General features: G+C 46.7%; 1 pseudogene across 1 annotated transcript in view; it reads right to left on the bottom strand.

The window, feature by feature from the left end:
- Positions 1–2,085: 2,085 nt before the first annotated feature.
- LOC144110471 (FAS-associated factor 1-like) overlaps positions 2,086–15,508 on the bottom strand; it is a 34,965-nt pseudogene continuing 21,542 nt past the window's right edge. Inside the window, exons 11-18 of the transcript XR_013309848.1 lie at positions 14,490–14,570; positions 13,869–14,016; positions 12,230–12,366; positions 9,053–9,141; positions 8,264–8,344; positions 7,482–7,592; positions 6,343–6,564; positions 2,086–2,234 (exon numbers count right to left, since the gene is read on the bottom strand). The product of XR_013309848.1 is annotated as an FAS-associated factor 1-like (transcript). The remainder of the gene's footprint in view (positions 2,235–6,342; positions 6,565–7,481; positions 7,593–8,263; positions 8,345–9,052; positions 9,142–12,229; positions 12,367–13,868; positions 14,017–14,489; positions 14,571–15,508) is intronic.

Here is a 15,508-nt window from a genome sequence, read left to right as displayed (position 1 = left end):
AGGAGGCAGAATTAAAGAAAAAAGCCCGGGTACAGAGTGATGTTGACACACACTAAACCCCAGATGGTATACATTATACCGGAGCAGTCTACTGTGGCATCCCTCACAGACAATGTCTCCTCGAGACGTTAGAACACCACAATTTACGAATTTTTCCACTCCACTGTTCAATCCGTGTGGGAGTAGTTGGCGACTACATTGTGCTGAATGAATATCAACAGAATGCCAACTGGATGTGTGTTTGATGGACAGAATCCTTGTTGGCTTTACGATGTTACAGGAATGTGGGAAGGGCATCTGTTACAGAGAGCTTCAGTTGCACCATGTTTGGACCCATTTGCAACTCATAACTGACGATAGTGAGTATCGAAGAAATGATTTTGAATTTTAATATGGCACTGAAAATTGCATAAAAAGCGATCTTGTGGTGACACCCACCAGAGTAGCCCACCGTGACCACACCTCAGCAAAATATCGCCTGTTTCTTTTTAAACGCATGATGTTTCTTGGAACGTGGCTCTCAAGGGCCCGTTCATGGGTTGAATCTCGTTGCCTTCGCAAGTATCGCCAAGCAAACGAAGAGTACCACCGCTCACTCATAGATGGTGCCATCACCCCTGCATGAGCTGAGGTAGGGTGTCTAGGGAAGGGGAGGTCTGTTTGCGGTGGCACGTGCCCACGCGCTGCCTCCTCGCAGTCTGGCCATGCTCTGCTCCGTTCGGTTGGCGGGTGGAGGTGTGATATGTGCTGCACGTGGATAGATTGTTCGCGTCGGCCATGCCACTCAGTGTTCTCTTCCTGGGGTAAACTGTCTGCTTACATAACACAATACAAAATAGTCGTAGCCATTTCTTTCTGAAGAATGAGCGACGCAACCAGTGGAAATGCTTTTAGTCTGCCGCTGCTGCTAAGCGAGCTACCAGAGCAGAGGCTCAGCACCGCCGCTGAGAGGACCCTGCCGTTCCTGCTGCCTAGACAGACAGAGCTGTGCTCAAATTTTGCGTTGGGTAGTACCGTAATCGCCTTTTGAATATTTTTATTTCTCAGGAGTGTTCGTCATATTTTATTATAGTTCGCACTCTCTCCAGTATGCTCTTTGATGGTCAGCCAGTTTTTATATCTAGACGGCGCGCCATAGGGTTCTGAATTTCTTGCATTGAGCAGCAACCACAAAACTTTCATCAACGAGGCGTACATCACTTTGCTGCAACAGCTTTGGGTGTGTAAACTGAAATGGATGATACTCTATATTAAAAATGTCTAATTACTGTCTGGTGCGTATGATTTATACATATTAGCTTTTGGTACAACACTTTTGCAATCGCCATCACGCTTGCTGATCATCGTTTCCAGCATCAGGATATATAAAAACAGGTGCATGCACAGGTTTTAAAAATTCTCTGTAAAAGCTTTGTTTTAAAAAAAAACATAGTAGAGTCCAGCACGTTAAGGTTGCTAGCAAGCCTTCTCTTGCACTAAAGAAAATTGGGTTGTTAAAAAACAGCGTTCAGTACCTTTAATAGAAGCAAAGTCGGGAATATCATGCTACTGTGCCTTAGGCAGAACTACTGCAGGGGCGAGCAAGCCTTAAAATGAGGTTTTTACGGCTGCGTTTTTATGGAGGAAAAATGCTAAGGCGCCCGTGTGCTGTGCGATGTCAGTGCACGTTAAAGATCCCCAGGTGGTCGAAATTATTCCGGAGCCCTCCACTACGGCACCTCTTCTTCCTTTCTTCTTTCACTCCCTCCTTTATCCCTTCCCTTACGGCGCGGTTCAGGTGTCCAAAGATATATGAGACAGATACTGCGCCATTTCCTTTCCCCCCATAAAACCAACCAACCAATGTATACAAAAAAGGGGCAAAACAGCTCCTCCACGATCATAAAGCACTATGAAACAATCTCTCCATGGTCAGCACATGGAGTACTGACACTATCATAGAGATGACCATATGCTATCAATTCTCGCTGCGTTGCAAAAATTTAATTGCAGAAATGGGGATGTTGGTAACTGGGCTTGCGCCCTTTCATCTGGATTGGAGGCCCCAGCAGTGCACGCAGCCTCACGGGCGACCAGAGGTGCAACTACAAGGAGGCCAGGCAACAGCACAGTGCAGTGCTGTGGTGCATTTAATTTCAATCCAGGCTGACAGAGGGCCGCTCTTCAAGGGTCAGCGTCTCCTTGGGGAACAGCTGGAGCTCCTCCAAGGTCTTGTTTCCATCTAGGTTTGACAGCTGCGGGAAGAACGACAGCGCCATAAGTTTCGAAATTCCGCATTGCAAGCTTGACAATGTGACTCCAGAGCTAAGTGGGCACACAATGAAGTCTGCAGCTGAGCACATGCTTGCTGATATTAAAAGAGGCCAGAGGCCACGGTGCGCACTTATAGGCAAAGTACGGCTGATTGCACAAATGAAGTTAACCACATGCAGTGTTGGTGGTAATGCGTTACAAGTAATGGCGTTACCGGTAAATAAAGAAACGGGTGCTCTCGACGACCTTTGCTGCGGCTCGCATGCATGCCAGAAAACACCTGCTCTTGACGACGCACCCAAAAAAAAGAGTAGCCATAAAGCTCGAAACACGTGCACGAACCTGCTTTCACACTTGCCTTCACCTACCTCCCCTTCCCGGACCACTCATACAAACAACTCTCTAAAGTGTGAAAGCATGCAGAGCATTTTGGAACATCACATTTTTCAGATTTATTGTAAATTTGTTGAGAGTTCAGCAATGTTTTCTTTGTGAAGTTAGAATTGATGAAGTGTCGTTTTGTGTTTAATGTCACATTCAGAAAATGGCTTCACCACGTGTCACAGAGTTAGAAGCCATCACATGTAACTCTACAGGCAACTTTAAGCCACTATGACATTGCAAAGCCCCTGCACAATTGTGCAAAGTATTCTCGTTAAATCAGGATTTCACATAAAATGGTTGTTTGGGCTAGAATTTTTATGTGAAATATGAGCTTTGTAAAATTGGTATCGTGAGTTCTTAAGGGCGTAGACATACTAATTAAAATTTATGGCCATGAAGTAACTGCAAAATAATGTGCGGTACTTTTTTTTCGGTAACTAACAGTAACGTGTTACTTTTTTTGTAGGTAACGTAGGGTGGTAACGCGCTCCTTTTTTCTCAGCATAACAAGTAACGTATTTAGTTACTTTTTTTCGGTAACTCCTACAACACTGACCACAGGCCAGGAAGGACACCCTTTTTCTTCCATTGCCACGAATATCAAAGGAACACTCGTACACCATGCCTTCGTTACAAACGGCTAAAAGCCTCTAGAGATTTGTACTTTGATGTGGTTCTACTTGTGCGGTCAGGAAGATGTACTGGACAAGTGCGGTTGCAGCCAAGTGCCCACAAAGCATGCTCATTGGAGAGGCTGGGACAATGACGTGCAACCTTTTTCTCACACACACAGTAAAAGAAAAAAAAATAGTGGCACACAAATTTCCTTCAGTGTCACTCTCTTTGCTTTATAGCAAATTAAGCACAATTTTTTCTAATTTCAAGCAAAAACTAAAATCGCCAGTTTGCCAGAATGTGTATGATTTTATAACAAAATACACAAATGGAAAGGATAAAGAACAAGAACTAAAAAAAAATGGCAACTTACTGCACACTGACCCTGTTGCAATACAAACACACACACTGCCAATATCCTCGCTGCTGCAGATATGCACGAAGATGAGTCAAAGCAAATTGGTGCTGAATAAAAATGAACCTGAGCCATGCACAGACCCTGTCAGATGCCGCAGCTTGTTCCATAAGTGAAAAGTATGACTTCAAGATCATCACTATCAGCTTCCCTTGTAGGAGACAGTGTAGGCAGCCAGACACAAGGCTAGTGCTGCTTGGGAGTTTTACAGTAAAAGTTCATTAATTTGAACCTCGTTAATTAGAATGTCCGGATAGTTCTAATTTCTGGCGTGGTCCCGGCCGACGCCCATGTACATTGAAACCTCGTTATAGCGAACAAGTAAAAAATCATAAACTAGATTGCTATAGCCAAAATTTGTAATAAAAAAATTCGTCAGAAATTCGCGGAACAACGGCGAAATTTAGCCACTCAAGGGTCAGCAGTTCTGGCGATCCTGACTACAGAAACGGAGGGACGTTTTCCTAGGATTTGGAGGCGTTTCGAAGGCGCTCGCGGCTATTCCGAAGGCCGCAAAGAACCCGAGCGCCAGTTACGTTGGCTTTCCCGCACGACATCGCAAGTGCCTGCTAAGGTGGCTTCACCGCATCACAGCCATGTCGCGTGGAAAGCCGTACGTCAAAGCGAAAGCTATCGACGTCTTCACCACCTCCGCGAGAGCTGACATGAGCGCAGGATTGTTACTGCAAGCTTACAACCACCTGTGCTGCTGCTTCCATGGTGCTATCGACGGATGCCAGAGGCGTAAACGGGTGCTGGCTGCGAGACTGCAACCCTACAAGCCGCTGTTGGCGAGTGCGAGATAAAAGTGCAAACCTTGGCGCAAACGCTTGCCACATCACCACCAGTCACTTGCGCAGTACGGCGAAGCCTGCCATCCGAACGGGCACAGTTTGGCGCTGGGGAGTTCAATATATCTGTTTCATGGCCAACCGCGTTTGATATATGAAGTAGAAATTGCATGTGTTTGTCAAAAATATTTACGAAGAGTTCGATATAGTCAATAATTCGCAATATCCATGTTCGTTAAATCGAGGTTTGACTGTAAGTGTAAGGCTTCTCATGCTAGCTAATTCGAACACTATGGGTCTTACACTGGTTAATTACAACAGGCTACCGAAGGGAGGATGTCTAGGTATGAATGGCGCGGGCAAGCAATCACACAAATAGCCTGAATTCCATGCTGCAGAGTCACTCGTGCACGTACGAAGCGTGCGCAATAGCAAGCATGACGACAAGCAGACAGCCCCATCACCAAGAAGTCGCATTGCACAGTTTAGGTTGCGCTTTTCTGAACTTCGTGCCAGCCCACATCAGCCAGCCAACCGAGCCTAGCTGCACGCCATTTCGGATGCTAATTAGCACGTCGCTAGTCTTTTCTATCCCCATTTTTTTTTCTTGCCTCTTCGGCACCGCTGTAGTTCTTCCATTCTTCCAGTGCAACAAAACTGTGTGCTCATCACGACCCCGCTTGTGCGGTGGAGCCGCAGGACTAAAAATAGTCATCGTCGCGCTTTTCTCATCTCAGAAACAACCAATTGCCCAGTCTTTCACTAGCTAAATTTACCGCGATGCAAGCAGCTCTTAATAGTTTTTTTCTGGGTCATTCGATAATTTAGACATTTTTTTCCGGTCCTTTGAACTTAGAACTAACAAGCTTTTACTGTACATACATCTTTTCATATTATGCTTAAGTGTCCTCTCTGCCCCTTTTATCCCTGCTTGTGGCAAGCTGCTACAACAACAGCACAGTGTAGCTTTTGCAGCCTCAAACGACGGGCAGCACATGAACGTGACACGCATATACAGTAGAACCCTGATGGTAGAAATCTCACGGGGGGGGGGGGGGGGGGGGGGGTTCATGACATGACAAAATCTGTATCACTCGGAACATGCAACATCCGTATGCAGAACCATGGGAGATGTATTTACGCAGATCTGTTAACGGCTGATGGGATTTATTTATGTTGGCGCTACCCATGCATTGATGCTGGTGATGTGCTTAGTGCTTGAGGCTGCGGTCATGGCGTGCACATTCACATTATCCGCAGTGGCATGGGAGAGTGTTCGGAACATCTGAACTTCTGCACATTGACACAATGCACGCCGGCCGAGGCATTTTACGAATTTGTATCATAACGAAATTCGTATCAACCGTGTCCGTACCATTGAAATTCTACTGTGTACCAAAACAACCAGTCACAAAAGACAAGGGACAAGAGAAGGAGTGTTCACGCCACAACGACTGGACTATCAACCGAGATTTGTTAGACAAAACATAGTCCCAGCAAGGCCAGCAGAGCATGCGCAACAGCCGCATCCCAAATCACAGTGCATAGGCCACACAAGAGATCACATCCACCGTGACCGACCTAAAAAAAGCGAATTCTTTCTCAAGTAAGCGCGCCGAGGTTGTGCTAATGCAATCATGGCCTTGCAAACTGATATGGTAGGCTTCCATGGTTTCTCGCTCTTGTTTTCCCTTGCCTCTACCAAGAATCGTTGCATTGCTGAACAACGGATAACACCCACCTACGTTGTGGCGTGAACACTACTTCTCTTGTCCCTTGTCTTTTGTGACTGGTTTTTTTCATGTTGCAACGTAACAACTACCCTGCATTTCAACCCTTCTACCAAAACAAGCAAACAAAGGGACCAGGGGAGTCCGTGCTCACGTCTCGTCGGGGCCATGCGGACAGCAGACGGTAGCGTTGCGAGGGGTAGCCGCACGACGCCAGGTATAGCAGCAGCTGGCTGAGCGGGGACTGGGCCAGGAAGCGCCGACTCAGCACCTCGCCCGAGGGTAGCCGCACCCGCAGGTGCGTCACGGCACCCTCGGTGCCACCGTCCTCGGGGGGCTCGGCAGGCACCATTGCTGCTAAGGACTCCAGCATGGCCTGCACGTGCACGCAGGTGGGTGCGGTGAAAAACTATCACTATCATATCAAGACAAAGGCCGTTGTTGGCGTTGTTGCTATGTTTGCCTTCCACTGAAATCCAAAGGACCATTGGTTATCTGCTCTCCACACGACATACCCTGCTCATGCCCATTTACTCTTCTTGATCTCAGCTAGGATATCATCAAGTTGCATTTGTTCCCCGACCCTATCACTCTAGTGAAAGTTAAAGGGACTCTGGAGATAATTTGAAGCTGGCTTGTATCGGCAGGCTACAGCATTGCAGTGACGAAGACACTACTTTCACCGAAAACTGAGCTTTTATAAGCAATAATAGGACAAAAAACGATGTGCAGGTGTCGCCACCACCGGCTAATTTCGCAGGTGAACAGTGGTGCATCTGACTTCTTTTTGTGCAAATCCCAAAATCTAGGCTACACCACCATTCTCTCAATGATGGTGATCACGACGTCCGTTTCGGTGCAGATGTCATGAGTATGAATCGAATGGCAGGAAAATTTTAAAATTCAATTTTTTTCACCCACAAATGTGTCTTTCTGGACGACAAATAGCCAGAAGGAGCCACACAATACATTTTTATGAAACACAAAAATTGCTTGGAGTTGTCTTCGATGTCCCTTCAACGAATGAATCTGAGACTTAAAGCCACAAATGTTGGGGGCTTTTTGTTCCGTCTGTGCCGCATGCATGTTGAAAAATCGCGCAAGATTGTGAAAGACAGCTCAAGGCCAACTAGCTCGGAAAACGACTCTCGGGTGAGTCAACTCAGACATGCAACAGTCAAAGCTGATGTAGATGAAGCAGGCATTGACTGAGAATTGCTGTCTTTGCTGGAGCACTGTGGTACATACCACGAATAGAGACATGCGGTGACACAGAGACAGTGTGATGCCAACCTTTTGTAGCTCCTCCTGGTGGAGCTTCTCGTCCCGCTGGAGCGCCCTCTGCCGCTCTGCTTCAGACTCTCGCTCCAGCAACTCCTGCTCCGCCTGCTGGCGCTGCTTTTCCTGGGCACACATGCACACACACAGAATGTTTGTCTTCCGACAAGCCACACAGCTTACAAAACGGTGCATTCTTCAATACTACGGCAATGAGGAAAATGCGATGCTGTTTGGCTTGGAATCGACCAAGACACATTGGAACACCATGAACAAAGTGCCACGCAAAGTGGACAGAAATTTGTGCACTCAGTCACCAAGTGAGAATAAGTTTTGCCTGGTTATGTCGAATTTTGTCACGTGAAACCACTCGCCAAAGCGAAAGAAGCTGTACCTTTGAAACCTTTAAAATACCTTAAATCTTTCAATCAGAGACAGCCTGCTCCTGATGCTGTCAACGGGAAGGGGGTGGCAATGCCAGACAGTAGGGACGAATTTTTCTTGAACTATAAAGTTTTTGCAGAAGCTGTATAGCTTTCCTTTGTAGCCATATGGCTGCACTTGGGCGGATGTTAATGAGTAATTACCCCCTTATTACAAACCTACTCGATCTTGGGGAATTCCCCTAAACTGCATTAAGGAGATACAACTCAATTCTGACATGCACAATAAAATCTTGGCGTCTTGGAACTGAATGCATGACATGGCTTATCAGTAACTAATAATCAGCCCCATCCTCCAGGCCCAGCACACCAATGGCTGTCAGCTAGCACTGATGGGTTCAGACAGACACCCACCTTTTCCTGGTCAGCTCTGAGAGAGGCATCGTACGCTGCATCCTGTTCCCGTCGAACCTGCTCTCGGGCTTCCCGCATTTGCTGCAAGGACGAGGGCTCAGTTAAGTCACAACTCTTTAAAACACAACAGTGGCAGCTGAACAACAGCTTCACTGACATCAGTGAACTGAAACACACCTAGGTCAATGGGCTTTTCACACGCCAAAGACATACCGCAATCTCGAGGAATGCTCTAGATTAACTTAACCACCTTGTTTTTCTCGACATGGACTGAATTTTTACTACATACATGCATGTTTGTTTCTACACCATGCCTCCAAGAACATATGGTAGGTGCAGCTGGTATTGAACTTGCAAACTCTTATTTGGCAGCTTATAAGCCACAGGCACAGAGCCACTGCTCTGGATTTACATTTGGAAAACGCGTCCCAACCTGTACATCAGTGTCACAGGTTACACTGCTCAAATGCAGTCAAGGCATGGAAAAAAAGCTCATCCTAAGAGCATCACCTCATTTTCTACTGCTAAGCCAGCAAGCAATCCGCAGGAGTATAGCATCTATTTATAAAAGCTGTTTGCCAGTCAACGCTTCCAAACATTACTCCCGCCAGCCACGTCACCCTATGATTATTATGCTCCTGTTTTGTTGCAATTTAACTTAGTACAATAATGCGACTGCTATTGTTAACAGCTGTTGACCTGTTAAGTTATCTTGCAATTCTACAAAGAATGCAATATGCCCTGGTGCTACACCAGTGGCGCACAGAACTGCGGCAGACGAAAGCTCACCTCCTCCCGGCTTTCGTTGGCCATCTCACTGGTGAACACTTCGACGACTTGCATGAGCCGGGTCATGAGATCATCTAGCTCCACAGTGCCTGGGGGTGAGGAGGAACGGGGGGGGGGTCAATGTTAAACTATGCACACATCGTCTGCAAGGCTACACTTCAGTGCCCTTCCAGGCACTGAAGGGGGGACATGCGCCCCTGACCACATGATACTGCAAGTTAGCCAATCAGAACTTCTTCAGTACGAGACATTAAATGTGACAGCAGTAGAATGCAAGTATTACTCCGGTCTAGTCACAGACTCCCGAAACAGGCAAGGCACAGTTATTAAAAGAAAGAGGCAAGTCAAGCGGTGCCTTGCTAAAGTTAGGACTAACAAGTGTGTCTGCCTATGTCAGCAAAGAATTGTACTTCAGACATGTGCTGTCCCTGCCTGCCACCACCTTTCCATCTTTATGACTCCTATCCATAACTACTGCTCCTGCACCGCTCCAAGCTTTAGGCTGCGGAGCGGAAAAAAAGAATTCAAATTCTGTGACCTTGAATTTAAGTCTCATGTGTCGCATAAAGCTCCTGAAGGTCTGCTCGAGTGGGCAATGAGTGAGCTCCTCCCCATAAAGTTAGTGGATAGCGGCTTCAGTAGGTGAAACATAACAATCCTGACAACAGCAACTGGGGGACAACTCGACATAATGGTTAAATGCTAGACAACTTTGCATTTTAAAAGTTGAAAGCAGTCAGCACAGCTAGACAAAGAGTAGCGGTAAGGCCTGGTAAGGCTCTTTCAATTCACACTCCTGAATGCCAAGTCTTGGGCCTCGGGCAAGCAAATAAACGTGTAAACACTCTGACAAGACAAACTGTATTGCACTTCCAGAACACAAGGGCTAGCTGCTGGGTGAAGCCACCACAGACAAAGCTGGTACCCAAGTGAACAGTCCAGCATCGTGGCCACTGGGTCTCGGCAAATGGCAGCGTAGAGCTGCAATGCTTGTGCTTACGCTTCCATGTGGCCTAGGAGGCTAGGGAATCCTGGTGGTGGCCAGCCCTGGATGCCCAATTCCCTGCCTGACCTGGCAGCAGCTTACAGACCACAGGCGTGTGCCGCCAGCCAAGGCGGCCATGCCACTCTTCTTCCTTCTCTTCAACTGCCCCGCACATGGTGCTTGGCGCTTCTTCTTCTTCCTCTACCCATATTTCAAAATCGACAACCCCTTGCCGGGGCCTCTTTAACATAAAGTTGCCCTTTTAAAAAAAACTTGTCAGGGGCCCTAAATTTCTTTTTTTAACAAAAAGCATGAGCAACAATAACTGGAAAATCTCAACTAAGACATACCTGTGGATGACAAACCTCTCCGGACTCAGTACTTTGCCATAGCAATTGTAGGACTATTCTAAGCACACGCTTGAAAAGAATGAAGTGTTGTTGTTGTTGTTCCCCTCACAAGATGGCACATACCCACAAGGGGGATTGGCCATAACCAGGCGGTGACTATTTAAATTGCAGATTGCATATGGCAAGCGTGGGATGACCTAACAAAAATTGTGTAACTCTGTTTCCATAGCAGAGGAGGTTGCAGGAGGTTAGGGTGGCCTAACAAACTGAAAATTAGGTAAGGGAATCAGTTAAAAAAAAAGAGATTGAGAGAGAGAGAGAATAGGAATTGAAAAAAGTAGTTACCCAAATACGAAAGCTTATGATGGTATGGGCAGTACGAAAGCCTATGAAGGCAGACATTTTGATTCTAGGAGATAATTTTGATTCTAGGAGAATGAAGTGAATGACAATGCAGGCACCGGCCACCCCTGGCAGATAATTTCTTCTTCCTTTTTAGAAGCAGTCTCACTCTTCCGGCACCAATGTGCATTCCCCTCGTTTACATCTGCGCCGTTTTTCCACAACGATGAAACTGTGCACTCATCATAGGTTTTCAATCTTTGTGGGATGGAGGCTTTTTTTTTTTTTTTCAGCGGGCATTGGGGGTTATATAAATCGACCATTGCATAATCCAGGCATTTCTCCTGGCCCCTCGAACTCTAAATCAATGAGGTTTTACCAGCCATCAGGTTATTTTTAGTTATCAGTCACGTATCATCTTATGGATTTCATTTTGCACGACAATACAGGTTGGATACTGTTACTGCTGTTTATCAAGTAGTATAAATTTCTCTACACGTTTTTTGTATAATGCTGAGTCAGTCTAGTTCTGCTTATTTTTGTAGCAAAGACCACACACTGTTATGAAAAAAAAGGGGGGGGGGGGGGGGGGAGATGGGGGAACAGCATTTACCTGTTTTTCATTTTCTGAAATAGTTTTTTTTTCTCATACTGAGCAGATATATGTCTTCAATATTCGAAGGCAGTTTTTCTGTGTTCATATCTGATTTGTATTAGAATATTTCAATGTTTGCACAACACTGAAAAGAGCTAATGTGCACTCGCAATGCACAGCACAGGGGTGTTTGCACATAGTCTAGATAGAAATGCAGTCGCTCGGCCTCTGCTCTGAAAGCAATGCACAGGTGTACCACCTTAATTAGCATGCACAAGGCTTACAAAATCTGCACCCACATCCATGCCAAGGTAATGCACTGAGTAGCGTAAATCATGACGAACGCATGCCGTTGTAAAGCAAGCTCCACGGAAGTGCACCATGCGACTGTCAGCATATCCCTGTTTTTCTTGACAGAGCACGACACAGTGACTGCAGTACAACATGTGCTCTGCTCTCCAGAGCAAGGTTTTCCTCGTTTCACATTTTCCCAGAGCACACTTGGTGCCCTCAAAGCACAACAAGCTGCAATTCCAGAGCTAGATGGCCACGGTGGCCACATGAAGCTTCACGGAGCATTTGTATAAGGAACAGAAAGTATGTGCCGCTGTTTTTAATATGTGGGTGATCGCAACGTTTGTGATTACTCTCTGCGACTTGTTTCAGTCTGCCTAGTGCACTTCGCATCAGCATTCAGCATGTGACACATCAGCTGCATTTCCACTTACAGTAGCGACTGGCTATGTCATTCAGCGCACATCTTTGCCTGCCAATTAGTTTCTGATGCCACTGTGCGCTGAGAGTTCATCAGTCAATGTCGCACTCAAAGAATGAAAGAGCAATGGCTTTCAGCCGAGAGGCCAAGTGCATTGCAAAAGGATGGTCCAAACTAATTCACTGCTCACCGGGGATGAGTGAGAGCACTTCGAGGGAGCCACGCACTCGTGACAGCACCACCAACGCTGGGAGGCAGTCGAGGGCGCTGCTGCGGACTGCACTCACGGCACCGGCCCCTAGTGACCGGCTTATGGACTCCAGGAACCTGCGAAAGGAGCCACCGGCACAGGGTCAAAGGATTTCCCTCCCAGAAATTGAAACCGGTGATTTGTACTGTCAGATTCCAAGGCTGCTGCAGATTTATTCAAATATGAACAACATATGAATCCCGCAAGTTGACTGACAGGCAAGAAGTGGTCCTTGCGTGGTTGACGAGTTGATGGCGTTGTCACGATCACTGTCTGTTTACGGTTTGAGAGGACTAGTTACACAAAAAGGGAGACCAGCAGCGAAAGTGCCACTGCACACGTGTTGGCAGCGAGATTGCACGTGACAAACAAATGGTGCCCGAGAAGAAAAAAAGGAAAATAAAATCTGCTCCCATCTCCTCAATTTCAGCTCACTGGTGGCATGACCTGCACTACTCTCCCATAAGGCAACCTGACTGCTCCAAAACTCGGAGGCTAGTGGACTGTCATGCCACCTGCTGCAGCATTTGCGCGAAGCGGTCACGGCTAGTCCGAAACCTAGATTTACCAAAGAAGCCCACTGCGGGCCATTACCAAGTGCAGGCTGAGCACACTACAGCTGGCACCTCCATCTGCTCATCAACTTTCCAGCAAGTGGACACATCCCAAGCCTGCGTCAAGAGGAAATGGCAACTGCCGTCTGCCAGTGGCCGGTGCCAGGCAGCCAGCCCATTTGCCACAGTGGGCCGGTGGCAACCTGCCCACCAGCCTATCAACAAACTTAATATACTAACTCTAGTATACAATGAACCTTAGCTTAAGCTGCCACGGTGGCTCAGTGGTTATGGCGCTTGGCTGCTGACCCAAAAGACGCGGGTTCGATCCTGGCCACAACAGTGGAACTTCAGTGGAGGCGAAATGCTAGAGGCCCCGTGTACTGTGCGGGTGTCAGTGCACGTTAAAGAACCCCAGGGGGTCGAATTCCAGAGCCCTTCATTACGGCATCTCTCACAGCCTGAGTCGCTTTGGGACATTAAACCTCATAGCCCATAACCGAAATCTTTAGAATGCTACCTCGAACATGTTTCAAACTGAAGGCACAGCGCACGACGGACGGGACTAAGAAAGAGACAAACACAGACAAACAAAACGCAGCACTGTGATTGTCTCGTTCTTAGTCCCGTCCTTCGTGTGCTGTGCCTTCAGTTTGAACCATGTACCGACTAAGCCCAGACAACACCATATTGAAACTTTAATGTGTTGACCTCAGACATATCAATCTTAAGTATGCCACTTCAGCTATAATAAACTTTCTCACGTTAATCTCGGATGTAACGAACTTAGTGTGTTGACGTCGGATATAGCGACCTAAGTGTACTATCTCGGATATAATGACTTAAGTGAGTCAACCTCGGACATAACGAACAACATCTGGCTGCTAATGCATTCAAACGATCCACCGAAAATCACCTAAGAGCTTTTTGTAACTGGAATGACTAAAGGGTTGTGGCTCTCTGTGTGGTGCAACGCTGCGGCCGCGGAGGCAAAGCGGGCCGAGGAAGGAGTGAGGTGACGCCACCTGTCCCGGTTGGAGGGCAATGTGAGGTCCCAGGGCCAGAGATGAAGTTGAGCGCCAGGTAGGAGACCACCGCCTCGGAGCACAGCAGCTGCCCGCAGAAGAGGCCCGCACCCTGTTCCTGGTGCAGGTAGAGCACCAATGGCCGCCGCTGCGCCACGGACACCAGTCAACAGGAGCCAACATGAGGATGGCTTATTCACACCATAAAGGGGCAGAAAATCTACATGCTATTTTTTTTTTATCTTTCTCCTAGTAGTATTTCACTTGCTGCCCATGTCATTTAACTAACAAAATATAAAACCCAGCTATTCTCATCACAAAGCACACTGAGTACATAGTGCTGCCAGGTATGTCCTTCCATTTCTACAACAGCCTCCAGACAGTTAAAAGACCACTGTTAGAAAGTTCTGAAATGGCAATCTCTAAACAGCAACAAACTGTCAAGACGACTTAAGAAACACATCTTAAAAAGCATGAAACTCTCAATTCAGCACAGCTTGAAGGGCCCAGGATGCAACAGGCAAAGCTTTCATTAAAAAAAAAAGATGCGAAAAGCATTGTAAAACAACAAAGAAAACAAGGCTAATTCTACCACAGGCACAGAGCACTCGTGTAGCTTACCTCTCGAATGGGCTTGTAACACGATGCCTCGATGGCCTGCGCTAGCGTGCCTTGAAAGAAGGCTGGTGAGCATTCCCATACCTGCGCAATACGTAGTAAAAATGAACGTCAGTGAAACCAGGAATTAATTCTGCAGAATTCAGCTGATCACCGGTATTTTGCTCATTTCAATGCCTGCCACCACATTCAAGCGTGGCACAAGATATGGCCAGCTGTTCTCGCCGATATATTTTCTGTGGTGCCACTAGCAAATGCGACAAAGCGTGAACTGTGGTGCTAATGACTGCCGCACCCACCACTTGTCATTCTTGCAATGAACCTGAATTCAAATTTATTTGCATCATGTCACATGACGCTGGAAATGCGAGGAAAAAGCTGTCTCAAGGACAACTTGACAAAGCCCCACGCCCCCATTGCCGTCATCACGCAATAGTAGCAAAACAGCTCAGTGAGGCAACAGAAATGAGGCAAAGCCTGCCACCTGCCATCCGAGCGGATACAAGGTTGCACTCGGCAGTTCGATATTTCCGTTTTAGGGGGAGCTATTTCGGAAGACATTTTGGATGATTTTGGACCAGTCAGAAGATGTCCCACAGCTTTAGAGAACAGCTTTGGACTACTTCAGAGTGTCAATACGAGGCAAAGAATGAACAAAAAGACAAGAAACGAATCATGAAACCTATGAAACTTACAGGTGAACAGGTGCCAGGTTTCGCACTGAGGTTGTGCAGTTTCTTTGTCGGAATCAAAATCTGATGGTGCAATATCATCTAAGAGTCACTGCTGCAGATGCATCAAAATTGTGAGAAATGGGCATTTTCCAGGCATGTGCCGTTTCTAAAACTGCTGCATAACAGGAAAAATACAAAAATACAAACTACATGAAAAACGAAACTAGAGTCACTCCCTCCTTCATCTCTTCCTTACAGCATGGTTCAGGTGTTTACAGAGATAGGTCAGAAAGTTATTCCAACATTTCCTTTCCTCAAAAAACCATTTTTTTTTCTAAACAATCCACT

The sequence above is a fragment of the Amblyomma americanum genome, chromosome 11 (genome assembly GCF_052857255.1).
Source record: "Amblyomma americanum isolate KBUSLIRL-KWMA chromosome 11, ASM5285725v1, whole genome shotgun sequence".
Classification (NCBI taxonomy): domain Eukaryota; kingdom Metazoa; phylum Arthropoda; class Arachnida; order Ixodida; family Ixodidae; genus Amblyomma; species Amblyomma americanum.
This window is presented reverse-complemented; position numbering and strand designations above follow the sequence as displayed.